Raw genomic sequence first — 13,226 nt, 5'->3', positions numbered from 1 at the left:
GTGGGGGTGGGAGGGTGGGGGGTTGGGGGTGGGGGTGGGGCGGGAGGCGGAAGAAGGGGGGGGGAAGAATTATAGAAATTTATTCTCTCGCAGTTTGGGAGACTGGAAGTCCAAAATCAAGCTGTTGGCGGGGCCAGGCCCCCTCTGAAGGCAGCGGTGGCTGTTCTTCATACTGCTTGCCATGCAGGTACGTAGCTGTAGCTTCCGCCTCTGTCTTCACACGGCCCTCTCTTCCTGCATCTCTGCATCTCTTCTCTTCTTATAAGATTTAGGGTCCGCTCTACTTCAGCATGACCTCATCTTAGCTGATTACATCTGCAGCACCCCTGTATCCAAATAATGCTGCATTCTGAGGTTCCAGACAGGATGGGAATTTGGGAGGAATACCAGCTGCTCTTTTCTGTCTGATTTTTCTAACTTCCTGCCTGTGTTCCACGCACCCCAGTCCCCACACCTCTCCTTGAGCGGGGATCTGATAAACTATCCTTGCTAGGATGCAAGTGGCAACAAGACTTGACGACCCATTTAGATAAATGAAGTACCGATTTCTTGGTGAATGGTAAAATGACCCTGCTACCTACCCTTTTTCACCCCTTCCCTGTTCTCTGATCTCATAACACCCAGAATCTCTGGTGAAGGCCATGATCCCTCCGACCCTGACAAACAAGAAGAGGAACAGTTGAACAGTTGACCACACCCCAAAGCCCTTTATGTTTTTCAGTGTCACATGCCACCTCGCACTGAATGTGGGAATCGCCAGCTCATTGAGGTGCCCGTAACGGGGACAGACAATTAGGTGGACGTGGATTATGACAGGCTAAGCTTGGTGTCAGCACGCTGCAGCACAGGCAGCACAAAGGCATGGGGACGCAGTGTGCACCTTTCCCGAGGGAATTTGTGTCTCTTCAGAAGGGGACAGAATGATGACCCCAATTATGGACAGGCATTGGCATAAGACTCTGCATATGACTGACCTTGCCCTCCAGGCAACACACACTGGGGCTGTTTGCTACATTCCCATCGATTTCTGGGAGCTCCAGCTCTGCTGATTTGGGTCCTCTGAGAAGCAAATGCCAAGGTGACATGAGACATGCGAGAGACCTGTTGGAGAAAAGGCCTGTGCAGCAGAATGTGGAGGGAAATGAAGGAGGCTGGGAGAACCCTCAGAGGGAAATGCGGGTTGACCCCTGTCAAGGAGAGAAGGAAGGTCTTGGGCTACGTCTAAAGGAGTCCTTGGGTCAAAGTCGCCTGTCAGACGACCTCCCCATCCCGTAGGAATGGGCCTGCCGTAGTATCCCTGCCATGCTCAGCTGTGGGCAGGGAGCAACCCGTGGGAGGTGTGGCCTCAGCACACCTGGGTTCAGCGGGTGACCTCTGGGGCATCAGGCAATCCTGCTCCCCACAGTAAGAGATGGGGGGGTGCACTGCCAGGTGAGTTAAGAGCACCAGCGGTCCTCTCCCAGCCCTGCTATCAGCTCGGCCTCTATCCGGGTAAGAAGCCTGGGGCCTGAGGATCCCAGCTGGGTCAGTTCTCAAGAAGGTGGGGCTGCAGGAGGAGTCAGTTGTCCCCACCCAGGCCTCCCGATCTCCTGGGGAGAAGGGCAGCCAGGGCAGCCAGCCCACAGCAGTGTGAGTTTCAGTGAGGCACTTTACCATCAATAAGGATTCGATGTCTTCAGAGGAAATCAAACCATGAAATCATTTTCAACACAAAAGGCCCATTTATTTAGACAAGAGAAAAATAGTGGCTCCAACTAGTCCTCAGATGTGGTAGGCACCCTGTGGACCATCCACAGCTCTCAGGGCATGGAGCAAATCTTTTTCATCCTTTTTTAAATTTTTTTTTTTCTTTACAGGATTAGATTATGAGTATTCCATACTTCTCAGTATTTCCCCTTTTGAGTTCCCCAGTAGACTGGTTGTGCCAAATTGACCGAGCATGACACACAGCTTTGGCCATGGGCCTACATTTTTATCTCCTAAATGGTTGAGGCTTAAAGGGGAGAAGAGTGGGTGTGAGGACGTCAGCAGATGTGACATCTGGCAGACAAAAATAAACAGGGCATTCTTCCTTCCTGTCTGTAGGGCTCATATTCTCCGAGCGAGGAGTCATTTCTCCCTCCAGGTAGCAGAGGAGAACTGCTTCACACCCAGATTCTCAGTTCACAGTTTCTCTAGCAGCTTCTAGGGTTCCCTCAGCCTGCCCGCAAGCTGTGAGGTGCCCCTTTTGTAGCTCACACCCCAACCACGTTGGCTGATGAAAACGTCACAGGCATTTTTTTCTTTTTGACGCTGCTTTACAAATGTAAGCACAAATGTTCCCAAGGCCTCTGGCCTTCTGCAGTCACCCACTTCTTTATTACCTAAATAAAATAGACCCAGCCCCCAACTTCCCCACCAGACTGAGGAAGTCACGCCCCCTCGCCACTGAAACTGCCCTGCCAGTGTTGCAAAGCCCATGGACACAGCTCCATCCTGCTCATAATTTACAGACACTCTTTGCTCTCGTCTGCGCCTACCTCCCTGGCCGCTCACCTCAGACTCACATTCAGCTCTCCCCTTTCTTTGAACTCCTCAGGGTTTTGGTCCTGGACCCTGTTCTTTAATGACACCCTCTGCCCAGGCAAGCTCACTCAAGCCCACAGCTTCAAACAGCAATGACTCCAAAGCCAATGGCCAATCAGACCTCCCTTCCGGCCACTCAGATGGCTTCTTTGCCTCTCCTCTCGATTTTGCTCTCCATCTCTGTTTCTCTCCAAAACTACTTCGTTTCATTAAATGACCCATCACCTGCCGCCCAACCCTCCCAGTTGCTCAAATGGGAAACGTAGAGGGAGTCTCCTTGATTCTTCCCGTCCTCCTTTCCCACATCTCCGCCCACAGCCTCTGTCTGCTCCACCTCCCAGGTATCTCTGGCCCGTCCACTGTTTTCTTGCTCTAGAGTCCTCCCCGTCACCTCACCTTCATGCCCATCTCCAGCTCCCACCCTTGGCAGCCAGCCCCACGCCCCAGTCCATTCTCAATATGGCAGCCACAGTAATCTTTTCAGAACTTAGCCCAGGTCTTGTCACTTTCCTTGTTAACAGTCCCCGGTGGCAAACCTGGTAATGGGCCAGTGAGCCCTCACCCGCCCTGCCCCGGCCCGCCTAGCGCCCGCCCCCCACTCTCCCAGCGATCCCCATGCTCCGGCCACACTGGCCTTGCTTTCAGAACTGGGCGCTGCCCCCGTCCCCACCCCAGGAAGGCTCCTCCTGGTATCTGTGTGCCTGGCTTTTTCTCCATCTCCAGATCTCCCCTCAAATGTTACCTCCCTAACCACCCCCCTGAAAATTCCTTCGTTGTACAGAGAACTCTCCTCCGCCCCTTGACTTCATCTCCCCCTTCTAGACTGTGAGCGGCCTGCGTGTGTTAGTGGTGGGGGGCACGCCAACTGTTTACAACCCAAAGGCTAAGTGACTGATTGTTTCCATCTGCTCCGAGGGCCTTACTCTTAGCCATACATCAGCGGCTGAGCAGCCAAATGATACTTGTTCTCTTGCAGCTTCACCTATGTCCCACCCCATTCTTGGGTGAGCCCAGGGTCAAGGCCATGTGCTTCTCTTCCCAAAAACGACTTCTGGGAGCTGACGAGGGGCAATGGAAACTCTGTTCTCCTTCTAGAGCAACGTTTAGCACTCATGGCACTTCCCTCCCTGTGGTGGTGACTACTTAGTATTTGGAGCGCTAATACAGGTCCACCCTGCCCCCTGGGAACAGTGACTGCGCTGGGGAATCACCTGACTCAATCTGGGCCAATCAGAGTTTCTTCCCAGGCAGTTGAGTTTGAGACAGAAAAAGGAAAATCAATCTTCCAATGAGCCCCTGGACTCTAACAGGCGGGACCTCCGTAGGGTTGGCGATGACCAGCAGGCCGCCTGAGAAGCCAAGGGCACGTCTGTGGTGAGCAGACGAGAGGAGTGAGGGAGGCCACCCGACTGAGCACCTGCCCTGTGCACCGTAACATGTGCCCGCACCCAGCCATCAACTTCCTTTTTTCTTAAGCGAGGTGGAGATGGGCCCCTGTCACTTACAAGCAGAAGAGTCATAAATATTACAGAAGGGAAGTAGGTGAAGATTCAGCCTATTGATGGTTAAATAATGGGGGATCTTTATGAAAAAACAAAAAAACAAATCCCCTGCCGTCTAGCCTCTCTGGAACTGGTAATGCTCACCAGTTCTCTGGAGAAGGAAAAAGGGATAACACGTTATGGCAGCCGGGATTTTCTTGTGCTCTGACCAAAGTTCCCTATTCCCAGGCATCTGGTATATGTGGCAATAGCATCGAAAGCCTTAACGATGAGGCCCATACCCGTTGACTCAGCGCTGCTCTTGTAGGAATTCACTCCAGGGGAATGAATAATCGCGTTATCCTGAGATTTATGAACACCAGTGTTCATTGCAGCCTGGAGTTGAAACCGACTCAGTGGCAGGGGACTAGTTTCATAAATCATGGCCTGCCACTGCCAGAAACGGTTTTAGATTGTGCTTCTCGGCCTTTTTTTTTGACCTCTTAGAGGATGTGAGGAGAACTACCAGCCCTCTTCTTGAGAAAATGCACATCTGTACATTTTCACAAAATTTAGCACATTCCAGAAAATTCAAGGACGCCCTGAAGCTCCACTGAATGAATTACTATTTGAAAGAACCATGTAACAATATGTGTCTGTGTCATTGTACTCGGTGACATAAATTAAGTAGGAAAAACATCAGACTACCAAGCAGTCTGTGTAATAGGATCACCATTTTGTAAACCAAAATCATTTCTGTCCATAGACATAGATCCACACTCATACACATACATATGGCGGCCCTGGAGATGAGCCACTCAGATCTCCCTTCAGGAGAGAACCTGTTAGCCGAGGCCTCCAGCAGCAGCATCGGAGCTGAGGCCATGCCCTCTCCCGGCAGCCCCCAGCTAATGACTGAGCATGGTGGGGTACTAGGGCTTGGTCACTTCTCCCTCGCATAGGACTAGGTAATCTTTGTGCCGGAGCTCTATGTTGTGTTGGCCAAAACTCTGGGCTGAGGCTCTGCCTATCCAATCCTCCTTCCTTCTCCCTCTTCTCTCGCAGGTGTTGGACAGGCATCACCACCTTTGGCCTCTCTCACCTACTCCTAGTCCCGCCCCTCTTTATATTTCACAGGTGACACTCTGGAGAAATCACTCGAACTGTAACTGTCTTGGCTTTTGCTTCCCAGGGGACTGTGACGGGCTTTGATGTTCTTCTGCGTGTTTGCCATGCTTTCCCAATCTTTGTCAACTAAAGTTATATTATTTTTGGCATCAGAAAACATGTTTTCTTTTACTTGAAACATAAATATGTATACTGATGATATTTTTATATTTAAATATGCTCTGCAGATGTGAAGGCCCATGGCTGACGAAATTCATTTGCTTAACGAAAATGTGGTATCTCATTTACCTGCAATAGTTGATCTTCGATCTCACAAAGACAGTATTCTCAGCAGCAGCAGCAGCAGAGCTCACGGCACAGAGCGCCATCGCTGGCTGGGGTGGGTGCACCCTCTCTGTCCACACTGGGGCCCTCGCCCATGCCCCAAGTCCTTCGTCAGCCTGTTCCAGCATTCTAGATTCTCTCTGTGGGGATAGGGCTGGACGACAGGGACACACACTCTTTTGCTCCCTCTTTCCCAGATCCCAGGCAGACAGAGCCTCTCAAGGGTCAAGCGAGGTCCTGGCTGCTTTGAATCATTGAGGCTCCCAGTATATTTGAAAACAAATAGCGTCAAAATAAAGTTCAAAGTTTGTGGTATATTTTAAATATTTACCTTGAGCAAAATAGGATGCTTAACACACTCAGACTCGCATAAAACTTCCACAGTCATAGCCTGGTTGCAGGATTTGTTTATTTATTTTTTAATATTTAATTCCTTGTATACAACACAGGCACTGGGGCTGGTAAGGGACAGAGGCATGAAGCTTATGGTAAATGTCTTCACGTTCCAGTCTTGTTGGTGCTTCTCTGGTCACCAATGGAAGACACTGATGAAAGTGTAAACCTGGGGCCCCGCATTGAGGGCTGACAGCCCTCTTGGGCCCTTGGTAGACACACCACTTTCTGCTTCTCTTAAGCCTTGTTTTTTTCAGATGGGTCGCCAACTCAGGGGTTTCATTTTTAGCTTTCTTTCTCTTTCCTATCTTTAAACTTTATTGGCTTTTTTCTCCCAAACACAAGCTATAATCTCCGCATATCTGCTCTAAAGGATTTACAATAAATGATTAGAATTATATAAAATAGAAAATAAAAGTTCCCCATAGTTCTCTCCCCTGCCTTCAGGATAACCACTCTTAACGGGGTGGTGTATATTCTTTCAACATTTTATTTTAAAGAGAAAATTAGGAAATATTTGGTCTATATCAATCTGTGTGTGAAGCATGATACTAAAAATCGTAAGCGTGAACCCAGCACCCCCTTTAAGAACTGGAATATTCTTGAGGTTCATGGGTTCCCCACCCCAGTGACACAGGGAGGTAACCAATACCTGAAGTTTATTTATTATGTATGTATATGATTCCCTTGTATTTCCCTATACTTTTGCTTGCTTCAGAACTTTATAAAACTGTCTCTTGCTCTAAGTCGTCTCTTGGGACATTTAGGATGTATCCATAATTGTGCACAGAGCTGTAGTTCATGAAATGTGCGACTGGAATATATGTATATTTTTACCCATTCTACCCTCAGTGGACTTGGGGGCTGTTTCCGGGATGCTATTACTAACAGTGCTGCATGAACCATGTCTCCCAGGGCCCGGGTTTCTGTGGGGACAGCTGTGGGAGTGGAGTCACTGGGCTGAGGTCTACCAGATGACTGTTTCCAGGGCTCCTGCGCTCATGTCTCCAGCAGTGGAGGAGATCCATCCCTGCTCTACATCCTTGACAGGACTTGGCGTCGCTGGACTTTGCGATCAATGCCCATTTGATGGGGTGTGAGGTGAGCAGCTTTCTCTCACTACATGCCAGTCCTGACGGTGGGGTCAGGATTAGTTCCGGGGTGACTCGACTCCTGAGGCCGCCTTCTGGGAGTTAGCTGTTAGAGGGCGTTAGGCTGGAATGCAGAATTGTGCAGCTGCTTTGGAAGACAGTCGGGCAGTTTCTTACAAAACTAACTATATTTTAACCATATAATCCAGCAGTCTTGCTCCTTGATATTCATGCAAATGAACTGAAAAGCTTATGTCCACACAAACGCCTGCACGTGGATGTTTATAGCAGCTTCATCCACAATCGCCAACATTTGGAATCAACCAAGATGCCCTTCAGCAGGTGAGTGGACAAATAAAGTGTGGTCCATCCAGACAATGGAATATCAATACTTCCATTGATAGAAATGAGATAGCCAGCATGAAAAGACATGGAAGAATCTGAAATGCCTAATGCTAGGTGAAAGAAGCCCATTTGAAAAGGCTACACACTGTATTATTTCAAATATATGCCATTCTCTAAAAGGCAAAAGTACGGAGACAGTAAAAAGATCAGTGGCTGCCAGGGGTTGAGGGCGGGAGAGGTGACCAGGGGGAACACAGAGGTTCCCATTCGGGCTGGGCAGGCCAGCATCCGTGGACACACACACACCGGCTTCAGTACCCACGCTATCGCTCAGACGATTTTGTTACAAGAGGTGGTGCGGCATAGAGCCGGGCTCCCAGGGTTCCAATCCCAGACCCACTGCCTCCGAGTTATGGGACTTCAGGCCAGTTCCTTGCTCCTCTGTGCCTCAGTTTCCTCTTCTGTATAATAGGTGGATAATAGTGGATAACAGAGCCTACCTCATGAGTTGTTAAACACTGTGTCATGAGGATTAAACACTGTAACATACGTCGGGTGTAGAGAGTGGTGCAGGGCACAGAGTAGGTGCTCTGAAGTGTCAGTGACCATTTTCGTCTTCCTGTTCTTGTTCTGACTCATCAGCGGTTCTAGCACTGACTCCGGTGACGTGGTAACCAGGGGAAAGCAAGGCAGAATTCCTTGGTGTTGATGAAGAAATCCAGGCAACCAAGTCATTTCAGCAGCCTGGTGAAGTTCTCGAGAAGATGCCAACCTCGCGGGTGCTTCTCCCACAGGTAAGCTTGCCCAGGTGTGAAATGGTTTATAAGTCATCCATTGCTATGGCATGGAAATAGCAAAAGCATGCAAGCAGAAGTCTGTGAATAGGGCACTGGTTAAAAAGTCCATGACTCACCCAAAGAGAAATATTAGCCGAGGCAGCTGCATGTGAAATGATGTGAAAAGATTTGGAAGAGGATTGTGAAGTGCAAAAAGCAAGGGGCAGTGCAGTTTTACGTTCTGTGTTAAAGAAAAAAACAACACAAAAACGCACATGCCAACGTACTTTGGTAATATGATGGTGGTTGTCTCTGGAGGGCACTCTGGCAGGCTGGGGCTCAGAGGCAGGAGAGACATGTTTTTTCTTCACTCTGCTGGTTTGCACCTTTTGAGTTTGAAGCCATATACATGCAGAACTTTTTTTTTTTTTTAAGAGTAAGCAGAGACTGGAGCTGATTCAGAAATCAGCACTGCAGTTCACTGTGTCCTGTTAAACATCTTTTGCTGCTCTCCAAGCAGATGGCCCTGGGAGGGGTTGGGCCGGGGCCAGCAGGCAGCCTCCCTCCCCTGTGGGTGTGTGGGGAGCCACGTGGGGCCCTGTGGCCAGGCACATGCCTCCAGCTGGGTCTTCTTGTGTGGCGGGAGGCCCGGGGTGTGGGGCTGCGGCTGGTGAAGAGGGGGCCCCAGCTGCCTGGCAGAGGCTGCACACACAGTGTAAGGTCATGGTCCTAAAATCGACATCTGGCCTGGGCAGTTCTGCAGGGCAGACATTGACACAAAGGCTCGTTCTAAGCACCAGGAAAGGGCCTTCATCGCAGCTGCTTCTCTCCATTCACAGGGTCATTCCACAGTGAAAGTCGGGGCCCAAGTTTCGGGAAACAGATTCAGAGGGGCCAGGGTTTCCTGGCCTGCTCTGGGCATCAGTGGGATGGCAAGAGCCCAAAGGAACCTGGGTTCTTAATTTTTCATCCATCTGCTCAGCTGAAATATAAAGATTCTTTTCAGAGCTCTCCCTGAAGTGACCCTCCAGCTTTGGGACACACACAGCATTGTGTGCAGGGACATTCCCTGTAGCCAGCAAAAGGGACAGAAAGGCCCTTTCAGTTAACTGCAAAATAAGCAGGGTTCTGTCCAAAGACAGGGCTCTTTGCTTCATGGGTCCCTGCTAATTCATAGGCTGTCTGGGCACTCTTTACTGCCTACGGTCTATTGGAGTAGGGTTTTTCAAATGCCCTTTATCCAAACAATTCTTTATACATATCTATATTAAAAAAAAACATATATGTATACATGCAAACAGATATTCTTAAATCAAATATTTTTTATACATTCAAATCTGCATGCACACACATATTTATATATAGTCATACACTTGACTAACAAGATATATGATGTAGATCAAATATTTGGTACAAGGTAAGCAAATAAGATCTACAGAAGGTTTACAGTGACAACGTTATAAGAGTATAATATAGCTTCCTTTCTTTGTTTCTCCAAATCTGGGTCACCATTAAGTCCAATGAACTCTTTCCACCTATAGATGGTAACACCTGTGCTCCCTTTTCTGTTGTGATTCATTGATTCATTTACTAAGCATTTTGGGGGGCCCTTCCACATACTCAGCACTGATCTAGGTTCCTGGGATATAGCAATGAACAATGTGGTCAACAAAACATGGCCTGAGGTTTGCACTCTAGATGTTCACTGTGGTGTCAGGTAGGGGCAAGGATGGAGAGAGGGGAGTCGAGAAGGACTTTCTGGGGAAGTGACCATTGAGTGCAGACCTGAGGGGTATAAGCCAGGCGTCACATGGATATCTGGGGGAGCAGGTTCCAGGCAGGAGATATGGCAACTCCCCACCCTAGTTACATTGCACTCACTTGGCAAAAGCCAGCCCTGGTGAGACCCAACTCTCCACCTACAGTGCACCCACATCTGAGCCACTGAGCCTTGGCTGCAGAATAACATGCCACTGTGCTGATGGGTTCATTGAAACTCATGCCCAGAATCTCGGGGTGGTGGGTGGGACCAAGGGGGAGCCTTCGTGTTTCCATCACGCCACGCTTTCGAGGCCATTCACTCTCTCCCTTAGATGGCTGGTTCCCAACAGCAATCTTGCCTGGCCTCGCTCTCAGCTAACTCTCCTTCATATTTCATTGAGAAAATCAGAAGAGCTACCTACCACTCCCAAGATTCCAACACCTGTGTACTTACCTCCTTCATTCTTGCCCAAATCCTTCCTCCCTATTCCCATGGAAGAAATACGTGATGGCACCCATCCCCAGTCTGCTACTCGACGTGTCACTGCGAAAATTCTCCCCTCTCCTACATTAGCAGTTCTCCTCCTTCCGACCTTCATCTCACTGGATCATCCTCATCAGTATAGAAATTTGTGGTACCTTTCCCCATATTTAAAAAAAAATAATTAATTGGGGCCAGCCTGGTAGCTCAGGTGGATGGAGCACCGCACTCCTAATGCCGAGGTCGCCAGTTCGATTCCCACATGGGCCAGTGAGCTGCGCCCTCTACAGCTAAGATTGTGAACAACAGCTCTCCCTGGAGCTGGGCTGCTGTGAGCATCCATAGGTTGGCATGAGCTGCCACAGGCTGCTATGCTGCCATGGGCTAAGGTGTGCTGCCATGAACAGCTGGTGGCCAGCGTGAGCGGGCATGGGCTGCTGTAAGCAGCTGACCGACGACCGATGCCTCAGCCACGGGGGAGCACAAGGCTCATCACACCAGCATGGGCCAGGGAGCTGTGTCCTACACAACTAGACTGAGAAACAATGGCTTGAACCGGAGTGGGGGGAAGGCGGAAGAAAAAAGAATCTGAAAACCCTCTCTTGATGGTACTTTTCTCTCTATTCTACTTTACCCAGCAAAACTCCTGGGCGGGGTTGTTTAGGTGGCTGTCTCCAACATCTCTCCTTCCATTTGCTCTTCAAGTCTTTGCTCAGCTGTCACTGCCTCCCTGAGAACGTCCCTGACCATTGTTTTTAAAATTGCACCCCTCCTGATGTCCTCTTCCCTGCTCCCTTTTTCTCCATAGCTCTCATCACGTTCTAATATACTCTCTGAGGCATGTATCTATTTTGTTCATGGTTCAACACCCCCTTCTCCAGAACGTAAGTCCAAATAAGACAGGGGTGTCTCTTGTGTTCACTGCCATATCCCCAGCACCAGGAAAAGGACGCAGGGCATCCTAGGTGCCCAGTGATGTTTGCTCAGTGAGTGAATGAATGCATGGTGAGGGCAAGGCCCAGGAACAGTGAGAAAGTCAGTGTGGCTGAAGGGGAGTAAGCTGGGGGCATAGAGGGAAATTAGGGTGTACAAGTGGCAAGAGGTCCGATCATGGAGGGTCAAGGGGAGGACCTGACACTAAGTGTGATTCAAGATGCTGCTGGAGGATGGAGGGTTTGGAGCTGGGGAGGGACACGATCTGACAGATGTTACTGAGATTCTGGGCAGGTCAAGTTGAACATTCCACATTTCGTTACACAAACGAATCAAGTATTCTCTAAATAGTGAAAAAAAAATTCCACATTTCATGAGTGTGTTCATGGGCAGACAATTTTTACATCTGCATGCTCATGAAAAATAGACTTCAAGACTAAAGGAAAGCTGTGTGTTGATACTGGCTTCTGTTACCTCGGCGGGGCCATGGAATGAGCATTGCCCTGGCCTGGCTTCCCTGGTAAAATAGAGCATAGGACAATTCTTACTCAACAGACAAAACAACATATTATTGGTAAGCACTTAAACAAAATGATGCATGCTCTGCCTATTTACTGATAAATATCTAGCTGTTCAGTAGCTCATTTTATAAACAACTGGTGTGGAGATATTAATCTACAGACGTTTCCAAGCACACAGAACAGTCCAAACCAGCCTATTTATATTAAATAACCACGCTGCCCTTCTAAATGCAGGGTACAGAATTTGAAAGCATCTCTGCCCTTAAGAATTAAATACAGCAGTAAAACATCCAGCGGCCCCCTGGCCATTTCTAGCATTTCTAAGTACCCTTTCACAGCGGTATATTATGAGCTGTGATGCTCATGGGACTTCATCTTTACAAGCTGTTTTGTAAAAGTACAAGGAGCTCCACTGACTAGGAGGGGGCAAGCTGGTTTGGTCAGGAAATGTGTGGATCGTGGGTTCAGGTGCATGTGTTTAGTTGGTGGAGATGGTGCAGCTACTTCTAGACCTGCAGTGGAAGTGGGGCATATTGTCCATAGTTTCTGAGCACTCCAGGCAAACCAAGATGGGGGCAAAGGAGGGGGGCAGGAGGGAACCATGGAGTATGAGCCTAGGCAGCTACCCAGCTAGGATGAAAAGAGAAGACTGATTTGCAAAAGGCCCCGGCTGGTGTCTGTGGCTCCTGCTCGGGGTTCCCAGCTGCAAGCACTGAACACCCAGAGAGCTGGCTCTGGGCTCATTAGACTTTGCACAGGGTCGGCCTCATGTTCTTAGTGCTTTGTCACCTCCATCCCCAATACTAAAGGGTTAGGCTAAGTGGGCCACAGCCTTCCACTCTCATAGATGTGCTCACCTCTGTGTGCACCAGGATTCTGCTACAGTGCCCTGAGGAAACATGGGACTTGGGACTCTAGTGGCTCCCAAGTGTGGCCCCTGAGCCAGCAGCATTAGCACCTGGAAACTTGTTAGAAATGCACATTCTTCATTTATACAATGGAGTATTACGCAGCCATAAAGAAGAAAGAAATCTTACCATTTGCAACAACATGGATGGACTTAGAGAACATTATGTTAAGTGAAATAAGTCAGAAAGAGAAAGACAAATACCATATGATCTCACTTATATGCGGAATCTAAAGAAAAGAATAAGTGAATGAACTAATCAGAGACAGTTTTGGAAACATGGAGGAAAAACAGAGGGTTGCTAGAGGGGCGGGGGGGTGGGGATAAGGGGAAGGTGAGAGGTTTTGAAAAATAGTCGGTAACCACAAGATGGTCATGGGGGTTTGAAAATTAATTTGGGGAACCTACAGAGGGATAGTGGATGGGGGGAGGGGGGTTCACACAGTGTGAGGGATATAAATGATAAACGTCTAAGTTTTGCTTTGTCTTGTGCACCTGAAACTAATTAAAAATAAATAAA

This window comes from Rhinolophus sinicus, chromosome 5, assembly GCF_057876585.1.
Source record: "Rhinolophus sinicus isolate RSI-liver-muscle chromosome 5, RSI-T2T, whole genome shotgun sequence".
Taxonomy (NCBI): domain Eukaryota; kingdom Metazoa; phylum Chordata; class Mammalia; order Chiroptera; family Rhinolophidae; genus Rhinolophus; species Rhinolophus sinicus.
Note: the sequence above shows the minus strand (reverse complement) of the source record.